At 36.0% G+C, this 12921-nt stretch overlaps 1 pseudogene across 1 annotated transcript; it reads right to left on the bottom strand.

Annotated features, from left to right (window-relative positions):
* Positions 1–487: 487 nt before the first annotated feature.
* Positions 488–1620, bottom strand: LOC306670074 (L-lactate dehydrogenase B chain-like; annotated as a pseudogene). The gene has a single exon. The product of its transcript is annotated as an L-lactate dehydrogenase B chain-like (transcript).
* Between the last annotated feature and the right edge of the window lie 11301 nt (positions 1621–12921).

Below are 12921 nucleotides of genomic sequence, written 5' to 3'. Positions count from 1 at the left end.
CACTTGGCAGAAGGGAAGAGTGACATGGGATTGAAATCAGGCCCTGTTCTTTAGTAACCGTGTGGAGGACAAGCTGTATGTACCCTGTGAACCTCCAGTCTTTTCTTGTAGGTGGGTAGGGGTAATGACAACAAAGGGGCAACATTATTTGAGAATGACTAACTGTACTGCAGTCAACCCTCATGGGTTTGGCATCCTCAGATTCATCTGCCCATAGATTGAAAATACTAAAACAAGTATTCAAATTGTATCTGCATGAAACATGAACAGACATTTTCTTGCAAATATTCCCTAAACAATATAGCATAACACCTATTTACATAACACATCCATTGTATTAAGTTTTTTTTTTTTTTTCACACTAGAACAGTTAATTTTATTTGTTTAGGAGCTCATATTGCAAGCACTAAAGCAAGTGAGCTCGGGCTTTGATCCTGTAACCCGTATCACATATTAAGGAAGAAGCAAACTGATCCATGTACATAGATGAAGACTAAAGGCTCAGGGTTAATCAATCACATTGTAGTTTTCCAATTTCTATAACCTGCAACTCGGTAGTCACAGGTCTTTTAGGTGCTTCTGGATGTCCCACAGGGTATCTGCACTTTTCTTGAGCTGAGCAAACTCATCATCCTTCAGCTTCTGGTTGATAATGCTGGTTAATCCCTGAGCATTTAGGACACAGGAAAGGCTCAGAAAGACTTCATCTCAAAGCCATAGATCCCCTCACCATGATTGACACTGGATGAATCCTGGATAGATTTTTAAACATGGACTCAATGAGGTCAGCCACACTTAACCCAATAGCCCAGTTGGTGTTTCCTTTCAGCTTCATGATTTCATAGGCACTTTCAACCATCAACTTATGCACTTCCTTCCAGTTTTCTCTATCGTTGTCCATTCCCATTTCTGGATTTAGTTCCTGGAGAGAAACACCAGTCACGTTCATTCCACTCCACACATCCACACTTGAATCTCCATGTTCTCCCAAAATTCATCCATGGCAGCCTCTGGGATGAATGCCAAGTTTCTCAGCCCTAAGATAGCGAAATCTAGCAGAATCCAGTTTACACCCACTTCCAATCACATGGCACTTGGGTAATCCACTTAGTTTCCAGGTAACATATGTAAGAATGCCCACTGGGTTAGAAAACACAATTATGATGCAATCGGAACTGTACTTGACGATCCGAGGAATAATGAATTTGAAGACATTGACATTTCTCTGCACCAGATTGAGACAACTCGTCCACTCCTGCTGACAAACTCCTGAAGTTACCACCACAATCTTAGAATTGGCAGTTACAGAGTAATCTTTATCTGCCACAATTTTAGGTGTTCAAAGAAATAAGCTTCCATGCTACAGGTCCATCATTTCTCCTATGAGTTTATCTTCCAAAACATGCACCAGGGCAAGTTCATCAGCCAGAGACTTTCCCAGAATGCCAATAGCACACACCATACCAACTTGTCCAACACCCACTACCGTGATCTTATTGTTGGGGACTGCTGCCTCTTCTTCTGCAACTGGTACAATTAGTTTTTCCTTAAGGGTTGCCATTTTTAACAGGCGAGAGAAGGCTCTGGAGACCACTGGAAGAGTCTGGTGAAGACAATGTCAGCTGCCTCATTGTATTGTTTTATAATTAATCTAGAGATGTTTTAAAGAATATGAGATTATATTCATGGAATACAAGCAAATATTATGCCATTTTATATAAAGAATTTGAGTATTCATGGATTTTAGTAACTGCCTGGAGTCCTAAAACCAATTCCACCCTGGATACCAAGGGATGACTTTATGTATTTTCCTAGACAATGTTGGCATAAGACAGGCCTTTAATAATGAATGTTTATAAATTTTGTTCATTAAAGATATTTGTAATAATTTAATTTCCTTTAAAAATATTTTATGGATGTACTAACACTCAAAGAATACAACAGTTGAAATATCATTGTCATTTTAAATAATGTATTAGATCCTCTCAACACATTGTTGGGAAACTAGAATATTAACCGTCATTTAACCAAAGAGGAAAATCTTTTTAATGATTAAGAAATATGGTAATATTCATTTTAAGTCAGGGCCGTATTGATTTTAATTAACCTTGTCTTCTAAGGAAAGTAACTACTGAGAATTTATTTTTCCTGGGAGCTTGGTTTATTTGAATTAAGAACAATATCGCCATATTTCCATGCCACAGACTTTCTATGGTATTTTTCTCTTAGGGTTTCTGTTCACTTGATCAGTTATTCAGAAGTCACAAGAATATTGCCTGGCTGTGAAGCATAAACCCATACACATTAAACATCATCAACATTTTCACTATTCTTTAAAGAAAAAAAAATTAGCTTTTGTTTATTTTAAATAAGGAATATGTTTAAATGCTAAAAGAAACACACCACCTTATGATTAGGGGTTTAGCAAAAGCACAAGATAGTCTTGGTTGCCATGGAGACCACCACAACAGCTGCTTTATATGCAAATAATGTGCAAGAAGGTTAGGTAAGAAGATTAGACACAGATATAGTTCACAAATGGTGAAATGGTAGCAATAAAAAGACCACTGGCTTTAGGAGGGAGGGTCAGCTAACACAAGTAATGCAGGAAGAAAACTGGAGGCTGAAATTGAGGTGAGGGTCTTGGTTCGAAAGTTCAGACAAGTTTTTGAGAATGCTTGGGCAATAGTCATTTATGCTATGAACAAAATATTTCTGGCCATCTTTCTCCTGAGTACATGATAGGACTATTACTTCTAGCACCTTTTTGGGTGGGAGGAGTCAGCTAGTTCTGGCCAGTGACATACGAGCAGAAGTGACAAGTGTCATTTCCAGTCCTAGTATTTAACTGCTGGCATGATACCCTCTGGAACTCTGTCTGTGTTCTACTCCAGTGATTGGCAATACCCATTAGCTTGAGTCCGTGAGCAATTTATCTTTTAATATTTCAAACTGTACCCTATACTTTTGTCTGGATTGAACGAATGGTATTGAATGCTTACTAGTTGTGAAGCATTCTCTCAGGGGCCATCAATATACAAAGGCAAGTTAAATATCTTCTTTTTTTATTTTTTTTAGATATACATGATAGTAGAAGTGTATTTTGATATAAATACATAGAGTATAAATTATTGTAATTAGGATTCCATTCTTGTGGTTGTATATCATGAGTAGTTTCACTGTGATATATTCATATATGTACATAGGAATGTTATGTCTGATTCATTCCACTGTCTTTCCTATTCCTACCCCGCCTTCCCTTCATTCCCCTTTGTCAAATCCATTGCACTTCTACTCTTCCTTCTCTCACTTTTTGTGAGTTAACATCTACATGTCAGAGAGACCCTTCAACCTTTGATTTTTTTGGCTTATTTCACTTAGCGTGATAGTCTCCAGATCAACCTATTTACCAACAAAAGGCATTCTTTTTCATAGCTGAGTAATATTCCATTGTTTATATATACCACATTTTCTTTATCCAATCATCTGTTGTAGAGCACTTAGGTTGGCTCCAAAAAACAAAGAATAGCACGACCATTTGACCAGGTTACACACCTCCTCAGAGGAAAAGTTCAATGGAGAGAGGAGTGAAAATGGCTCCAAAGATGGAAAATAATTTGCACATGAAAAATATTTAACATATTCTGTTACACAGCTCTCAGAGTTGCCTTCACAGGTAGGCTTGACTAAGTACAACTTCAACTCTCCCCTCTCTCTTTTTGTTTGTTTTTTGTTTTCAGTCTTACACTGTGACCACACTTTCTTCTTCTGGAATAAACTGAACATATGTTCTCATTTGGGGCCTTTGCTCACACTGTAGAGATTTGGTCCCCCATTTCTATCCACTGAAATATTTCTCATTCTTAAATTTCAGCTTCAATACTACTTCCTTGGCAGCTTAACTAAGTACTCTTTTCCCTTCACATCCTTATCACTGAGATTTTCCGTTTCTCTGCCTTGCTTCTGCTTCTAAATTCGCCTTCTTCATCACCTTATGAAGATTGTGAATTGTGCTGCTATAAACCTGGATGTGGTTGTGTCATTTGCAGTATGCTAATTTTAACTCCTTTGAAGCCATTGTCACTCCTCTCTCCATGATCTCATAAGTTCCTTCAAAATCATCTCTCAGTGAATGGCTTCTCACTGAATGCTATCCTCTTTGGTCACAAGCTGCTTGTCCTTCTGGCAGAGTCTTCATTAGTTATGTGCTTCCACAAATAGACTACATTGCAAATTCATAATAATGTAGGTGGCCTTGAAATATCAAAAAAAAAATAACTTAAAGGAAGAGATAATTATTAAAGGAACAAGTAGAGAATTGTTCACTAATCTTGTAGGATAACTCTTATTGTGTTTGAATTCTAAAATAATATTGAAAATTCTTTCTGGGTTAGTTTTCCATTTTTAACACTCTTCTCCAAAATAATCCCCCGTGCCCCACCCCTGCCTCTGCTCTTCTTTCTTTTCTCAAATGACTCAAGATCCATTACCTATTTGTTTTCTGTTACCCATCATGAAATGTCCTCTGGTTACAGCATCAGGGATTAAAAGCTTTGCACTTGCAGTAAAATACTGTCTCATCAGGATTATGTATGTATCTTGTCCTGACCACTAGGAGAGAGTGAGTGTGAAAAGATCAAATAGAAATTACTTTGAACTACTGTTGCTAGGAGTACTTAATATATTGCACTGAAAGTAAAATGGCACTGAGCATATGGATCGAATGTCATTTTAGGAACAGGAAATTGCTTTTTTGCCTACAGGTGTTTAAACCCATGTGAAGTTTCTTCAGGATGGAGAAGAATATTAGTTTTTCAGAGAGAAGGTAATGATTAAAGCAGAAAACACTGATTCTGGTCCCAACGAGGCACTTCATCACATGGCCTGCAGATTAGGGTTTATCAGGTGAGCCTGAAAATTTCTGTGGAAACTGACTGAGTCTGAGAAAAATCAACAGATAAGAGTTCTGACACATAATAGGAGCTAAATAAATGTTTGTTAAATTAAAGAAAGACAAATACTTGAATCCTGTGTTTTGGCTTAGGACAAAAGCATAACTAAAACCTATTGATAAGAGCCTTGGAAGAAGAAAACAGATGTGTCAGATCCAATTTAGTTGGGCCACAGGAGCATGTAGAAATAGACCCATCCTAGCAATACAGTTAGAAAACATCATCAAATCCTCTAGGAAAACATACATGTCACATGTCCCATATGTATAGTATATATAAGGTTGCATGGTAGGCTTGGAGCATTTTCCATTATACATGTAGGTTCAGTTAAGTTACATAAACATTTTTGTCATTTTCATGACGTTCACAATAAAATGTATTGGAGATAATGTCAGATATAGATTCTTATATAAGTTGATCATGTCTTACAGTTAAATTCTGGTAATTTGATAGACAAAAACCAGAGAGGGAGGTAAAAAACACAATTAGGCCTTTATGAAGTATGTTACATGTTTTATATTTATTTCTGCTAAATTGGAGATTAACTTGCAACTCAGGAAGCACAAGTAACTTGACCAATGATACCTACAAAGGTAGTATAAAGAAAAACAAGTATCCGGGTATAAGATTGTCTGGCTCTGAAGTTCAGGCTTTTTCCATTATTTGCTGTTCAACTCAAACTTAGGAAATACCTCAAGCCTTACCCTTGAGCCTCTTTAAGGTGTAAGGCATTACTTATGATAATTATCCTGGCAGGTGGAAGCAGAATTCTTCTATTTACTCACTGATTATTTTTGCTCTGGATATTGAAACTCTCTAATATTTAGTTGTAATGTAAATCCCACACTATTTTTCTTTATTTATACACTTAATGTTGAGAGCCACAGGAGTTTTAAAATGATGCTGCTGAAAATAACAATTCTTCACTTTAATATCTAAGAAAAATGTGCAATTTGTCTTTGTCAGCATTCTTAGAACTTTCCTGTTTGAGTAAATTAGAAGTGTTTCACTGAATTTATGACTGAAAATGGTATTCAGTAAGAGTATTAAAGAAGGTGATAAATATTATACAGTACAATCTATCTCTGAAAGGTCATTCTGGTTCAGAGGAGAGAATCTTGGCTTTATGATTACATAAGTATGCCAAAGTGTATCTGCAAGAATGAATAGGCAACTATTGCTCTATCAGAACAGCTATGACTTTGGCAAAATGCATAACTTTCAGAGACTCTCAGGATCTAAGAGAAAAAGACTCCTTAGAGCTGCAGACATTAATGATGTCTGCTTGGAAAGATATTTTCAACAGTTGGCACTTTTAGAATTGGCTATAGCTTAAATGCTCTTAATCTGTTCACATGAAAGAAAATTCTATGTCAAAATGCTCAAAGCAATGGAGTTTTTCTTTAATGAAGTCTTACATCAGGGATATGATAGAAACTAAACTAAATTGCACAAAAATAAACAATCTCCTTATGGTCTATATTCTTTCTCTTTCACTCTTGGCCAAATCTTATACAGGTATCTTTAATATTATGTCAACTACTCACTCTTTTTCCACAAGTATTTATGAAAATAATGCATAATATTCCCAAGAAAAACAAATAGGTATGGGCTATTTTCAAGGACATTTGGCTCATTAGCAATGGAACTGACGTGGCTAATTCAAAGATTTAATGTTAGCCTTGAATAAAATGGACGTAACTGGATTACCTTGCTGAATTTCACATGGTTAATTTAAAATACAACTCAAAATACAACTCAATGATTTAATGATAAAACACCATGTCAAATGATGCAGTTAGATTTAGTAATAATATGATTCCTAATATCTCTAAATGTGTGTGTATGTCTCAAAGGAAAGCATTAAGACACTCTGATGAAGGATAGCAAATACTTTTTACAACTAAATATGCTGAAAAAAATGTATTTATATCACTAAATATATATAAAATATATATTAAAGTTTTCAAAAAGAATTTTTTACTAAAATGCATAAAATAAAAACTATAATTTGTAAATCTAAATGTATATACATACATAACTGCAAATAAAAATAGCATCACACTGAACTCTCTTTAATTAAGATTTTTTAATTAAGAATATACTCTAATTGGAGAGACTTGAATAATTTGAACCAGAAGGGATACTGGTCTTTAGTTCTACAGAACAATGGGAAGAAGAAAGAAGCTGGGCCAGAGCTGAGGAAATTAACTTGTTTTTTTTTCCTCCCAGTTTCTTAGCAGAAGGGATGGCCAGCAGCCAACACACGGTGTCCAAAGGGTGATGAACTCGGCTTGAGAGGATAAAGCAGGATGGGTTTGCAAGAAATAGCCACAGGCAGTGTGGGGTAGATGGACACATCATGGTTCCAGATGGTCTCTCCCTAAGCCAGGATTATAGAGAGCAGGATGCAGCCCCTAAAGCTGAGCCAGGGCCCCAGGTTCTATCCCCAGCAGGGGAGAGTGCTACTGAAGGCTGGAAATGCACAGTGGTTAAAATGGTGTGCAGACTTCAGAAACAGTCAGACCTGGATTATAGTCCTGGCTTTCCAGCATACTTGTCATGTTTTGTGACCTCTTTATCTTTAACATCGCTAAATCTGAGTTTTATCTCTGGTAAATTAGTGGAGCTAAAAATACTCAGGATTAAAAAAAAAAAAAACAAAACTTTTTTTTTTTGGGGGGGGGATTAGATGAAGTGTAGTAGAATCTGATGGTGACGAATGCAGGGATTGAGAATGTTCCGATTAAAGCGTGGGTCCTGGAAGTAGTCTCCTTGAGCCTGCATACCAGTTTCTGACTGATGCCATTTTTCTTAACTCTCTTAGCTTGTGTTTTCTCATCTCTATGAAAGGGATGCTAAGTGCACCTATCTTTTAGAATTCTTTTGCTAAAACAGTGTCTACTTTGTAATAGTAATGAATAAAGTTAATTATCTTTATCTCTAACATTGTTCAAACATACAAAAGATTTTTCTTTTACTACTTTTATTGTTAAGGCCAATCATACTGATGGGCTAAACACTGGCTATTAAAACAAAGGCCTGAGGACCAGGGCTCCCACAAACTCTTCTAGATATTTCTCTGGCACCTGCTATTTGTATGTGATTTGCCATTGCACAATGTGACTCAGCCCTGAGTTGAGGACCTGTTCAACAGAAGATCCTAAGGTAAGGCTGAGCAATGGGAAGTGAAGAAATACAAGACCATGTGGCTGGCACTCTATCTTTTAAGGAAAAAACCAGATATGGGTCTGCTAAGAATTGTGTTATGTCTTTCTCAGAATCATGACTTGTTCTGCTCTGCTCAGTGAATGCTGAAAATGTGTCAGAATAATTCATTCCTCACTGGGACCATCCCTTTAATTGCATTTTTTTTTTGTATTTATATTGAAGAACATTATTAGAGACATAGCTTCTAAATGTCTTTGTTTCCTTAGCTATAAAATCAAGGGATTGGATGACAAATTCTATGATAATCTTTCAATACATAAATTATACAAGTCTATGATCACATATTGTATTTGGCTTTCCCTACAAGGCCACCTTCAGAGACCAGGACATACGATCATTGTAACCACATTTTAATAAAGTCATTATGGAACTTCATGTAACTAGAAACCTTTGGATTAGGCCCATTGTTGCTAAACTAAATTCTGGGCTGTAGTGAATAGTATCTCTATTCAGTAGAGATTTTAGCTTATAACATGTGTGCATTAAATAAAGCAGTTTATAATGAACCAAAGCCTGAGGGAGATCTGACTATTTTTCAATATGTTCTGTCTTACCAATTTCTAGTAAAGGAAAGTTGCCTAGAAACTTATATCATGATTCATATTGGAAACTTCTCATTTCCCTTTGTTTAAATTAAGCCATGTAGCTGCTCTGAGTTCTGTATCAGGTAAATTCTGGAGTATTCTTGGTTTTACAGATATTATATGCTTCCATAACCAATATTTCTTTTTTTTTTTTTTTTTTTTCCTTTTTGGCACTGGGGGTTGAACTCAGGGGCACTCGATCACTGAGCCACATCCCCAGCCCTATTTTGTATTTTATTTAGGGACAGGGTCTTACTGAGTTGCTTAACTCCTCACTGTTGCTGAGGCTGGCTTTGAACTCCTGCCTCAGCTTCCCAAGCCTCTGGGATTACAGGCATGTTCCACCACGTCCAGCCACTTTTATTACTTTTGAAAGCATTTTATTTCTTTCTCCTGTGATGTATTATGTCACCAAGAGAAAGTATGAGGCAAGTTCTGTGCCCAGTACATTTAATCTTCAAGGAGCCTGCAAGGCAGGTACTAGCTTTGCGTTACAAGTGGTAAAGTTAGGGCCTTGAGTACCAATTCATACTTTTAATTGCTCAGCTTTCTAAAAGGGAAAGAGGTGACAATGTGGATGGGAAAGTCCCTGAATTTAGATGTGTCACCTTTACTAATGAAAGAACCCCCTGATTTTCAAGTATACGTTATCTGAGCATTGTAGCTATTTTGGAGTGCTTAGGAATTTTCTTATGGTAAGTATTTTACTTTCTAAAAGTCTGTCTGCTGTGTTTTTCCCAGACAGACAAATCCATTAACACCTATTTTCTTTATCAAAACTAACAATTCATCCATGCTTTTGAAAAATTTGGTAATTATTTCTATTTGGTAATAGCTAATAAACCTTCCCTGGGGCACCTTTTGCTTTTTATGCTTTTGAAACATGAATCACCTTGAATTTCTTCTGTTTTTAAAGAGCTATTATTGCTAACTGAATCCTTAGCATCACAAATAGGCTAATGGGTAAAAAACTTTTATTGATACTGTTCATTAAAATATTAATAGATAGAAATTTAAGATGTAGTCCCTGTTGAAAGTAATAGAGCTATTATTGCATGTGTATCTTTTACCTCCATTTTTTGAGGTAATTCTCCAAAGTGTAAAATGTTTTAGTTAGATCTTGTAAGTAGGATGCATCCTTTTACTTTGGTGTAGGGTCAGAGATAAAAAGAGAGCAGATGGTGGAAGCCTTTTTTTTTTTAAACCTCCTAATATGCCCTGTCAACTAATATTTTATCCAATAATTAAGGCATAGTACAAGGCATTGGTTTTAGTACTGTGACAGAAATTTCTTTACAGAAAGATGCAGCGTTCACTAAGTTCCTGTAATCAAGCTTTCAACCTTGTAGCTCTCACATAAGAATCATTTCCTGTATTCTACCCTAAAGATGACCTTCCAGGTAAGCTTTCCAGCAAAGGCTAGGGTTTCCTTTTTATCCTTTTAGGCAAATAGAGTTCTGTCAGACCACAGCCTCTCCTGGGAGTAGCATGCACCTTCCTCACTTCCCTAAAGTTATTATATTTAAATGGATGCAAGGAAACATAATTTACAAGTTAAAGAACTAAAAGAAGGTTAATTTAACAATGTTAGGGTATTTTCTTTTTTAAAGTCCCAGAATGTTTTTTTTGGAATTTAATCTTTTCAGTAGCCATTTAAAAATTCTAACTGCCTTCTCTAGATTTCTGTGTGCCTATGTGAAAACGGAAGACAGTAATAATCACTGTGCTATGGGAGAAATGAATGAGTTAACAAATGAAGAATGCTCTGAATCAGCAGTTCCACTTTGGGAAAATATATTATGTAGCATAAAATACTAATAAGTATGATTATTTATATTTATGTTCTGTGCAACATTGTAGGGGTAAAAAAAAAACTGAAAAGAATGCAAATAACTATCCAACTGTGTATAGTTCAACAAATATGGTACATAGACATCACAGAACATTATGCAGTTGTTTTAGACATCTCTTGGGCATATCACATCCTTTCAGTTTGCATTGCATTCTAGCTGTTGCTATAGCAACCAGTTGCTTGTAGGTATAATTGACAGCACTTTCCTTCAGTTATATCCATATTTCTTCCTTTGTGTCCAGAATCACTCAGTTAACACTCAGGACGTTTGTAGGTAAGAATTCAACCTTTTTAATACACATGAAAACATGAAATTGCAAAGGATATGGATCTTCTTATATAAGGGTGTGGATCTTATATACTGGATCCCCGTCTCTAGTGGTCAGAGTTTGGCCAATATATCATTTTCTCTTCCATTTCTTATCCAGGCTGTTCTGGGATATGTTCTCCAATTCTCAGATCCTAGCTTCCTACAATTCTGTTTGACTTTCCTGCCACCCCTTTTTCATTCTTGCACATCTTCCACTCCTGGTCCTCAAGCTAATTTACCAGAATAAAATGCCTGTGGGCAAGTCCTTGTGTTAGGGATTTTTGATGAACCCAGGATAAAACAGTAATTTAAAAAGGAAAAAAAAATGTATCATAATGTTGACCTGTTGGACTATCCATAGTGGATTGTTAAGTGAGGGAAAGCAAGTTGCAGATTAATGTGTGCTGTCATTTATAAATTCAAGCAACTAGTAGGTATACGAGTGTATGTTCGTATGTGTGTGGTGTGATGCATTTCTATAAACTTGGAGAAAGATTAAAAGATGCGATCAAATTGTTGGCATTGGTTTCCTTGGGGAGATAGAGCAAATTGTTAGTTTTTCCTTAATTTTTCATTGTGTCCTTAGGTACAGTGAACACATTAACTTCAAAGTTTAAAATATCTTGAAAGATATTTAAGTCCTTTGAAGGGAAAAATTGTCTTTAAAATTAACAAGTCAACATCCCAGAAAAAAAAAAAAAAAAAAGAAAAGAAAACCTTCCAACCAGGTTATAAAAATGAAAAGAGTTCTGCTCTTGAACTTGAATGGAAGTATGAACTCTTACCACATGACTTTATATTAACCTTGGACAAGAAAACAATTTCTTGCCTGAATCTGCCTTTGTAGAATAAATACTCAAAGCTGTACTCACAAAACTAGCATACTGCCTGTGACTGAGATACACTCGAGATTCCTGTATGAAGAATGAGCCACTCAATAAGGACTCAGAATGATGAATAGATAAGCAAATGGAAGTTCACTTCTGTAGCACTTCCAAAGGTGTAGGTAGTCAGGACTCTGTTGCAGAATGAGAAAAGACCGATGGGAAAGAAATGTTAAAATCTCAGATGATGTTAGCAATGCTAATATCATCTGCAGTTTGAATTTCTTGCAACTTTGCATAAAGAAGCAAAGAGTAACATTCCATACAAGACTTTATAAAAAGTTGAAATCTAATCTGAATAAATTTCCATTAGCCTCATTTGTTTTTATTCCCTGTGGATTCATTATGAATTGCTTTAGGGGAAAGAACATTGACTATAAGGGATGTATTTTAAGGAGGATGCTTTTAAATACCTCCCTACAAAGCTGAACCTCGGGTTTAGCATCTAGTTCCCCTAGTTAAATATACATAGAATGAAAAAAAAATCCTTTAAAATTATCAGACAAAAGAATAAAGAGAAACATAATCTAAAAGGTATATTCTGTCAAGAAATATTTGAGTTGGGTCCAGCAGTTGTATTTTTCTATCATACTAAATAAGTAGTCCAAGTAGGCAAACCCTCTCATGCAAAGGCTAAGATGATTTTACCACTGTGATGGTTAATTTGTGTCACCTTGGTTTAGCCACAGTGCCCAAATATTTAGTCATGGGACTTGCGTATAGGCCCTCAGTAGGTATCATACTTCCTTTTTCCCTTTTTTTTTTTTTTTTTTGTGTGTGTGTGTACTGGTGATGGAACCCAGGAGCACTCTATCACAGAGCTACATCTCCAGGCCTTTTTATATTTTTTATTTTGAGACCAGGTCTCTCTAAGTTTCTTAGGGCCTCCCTAAGTTGTTGAGGATGGCCTTGAACTTGGGATCCTCCTGTCTCAGTCTCCTGATTTGCTGGCATTACATACATGTGCCACCATGTCTGGTGTGTTATACCTTTTTAATTTTTTTTTTAATTTGTTCTAATTAGTTATACATGACAGTAGAATTCAGTTTTGCAGGGGAGAACTCCCAGGTCCTGACCAAGATAAGAGACCCCATGTTCACTAATCCAC

This window comes from Sciurus vulgaris (assembly GCF_902686455.1).
Source record: "Sciurus vulgaris genome assembly, chromosome: 9".
NCBI classification, from domain to species: domain Eukaryota; kingdom Metazoa; phylum Chordata; class Mammalia; order Rodentia; family Sciuridae; genus Sciurus; species Sciurus vulgaris.
The sequence above is the reverse complement of the archived record's forward strand: the minus strand, read 5'-3'. Positions and strand labels throughout refer to the sequence as shown.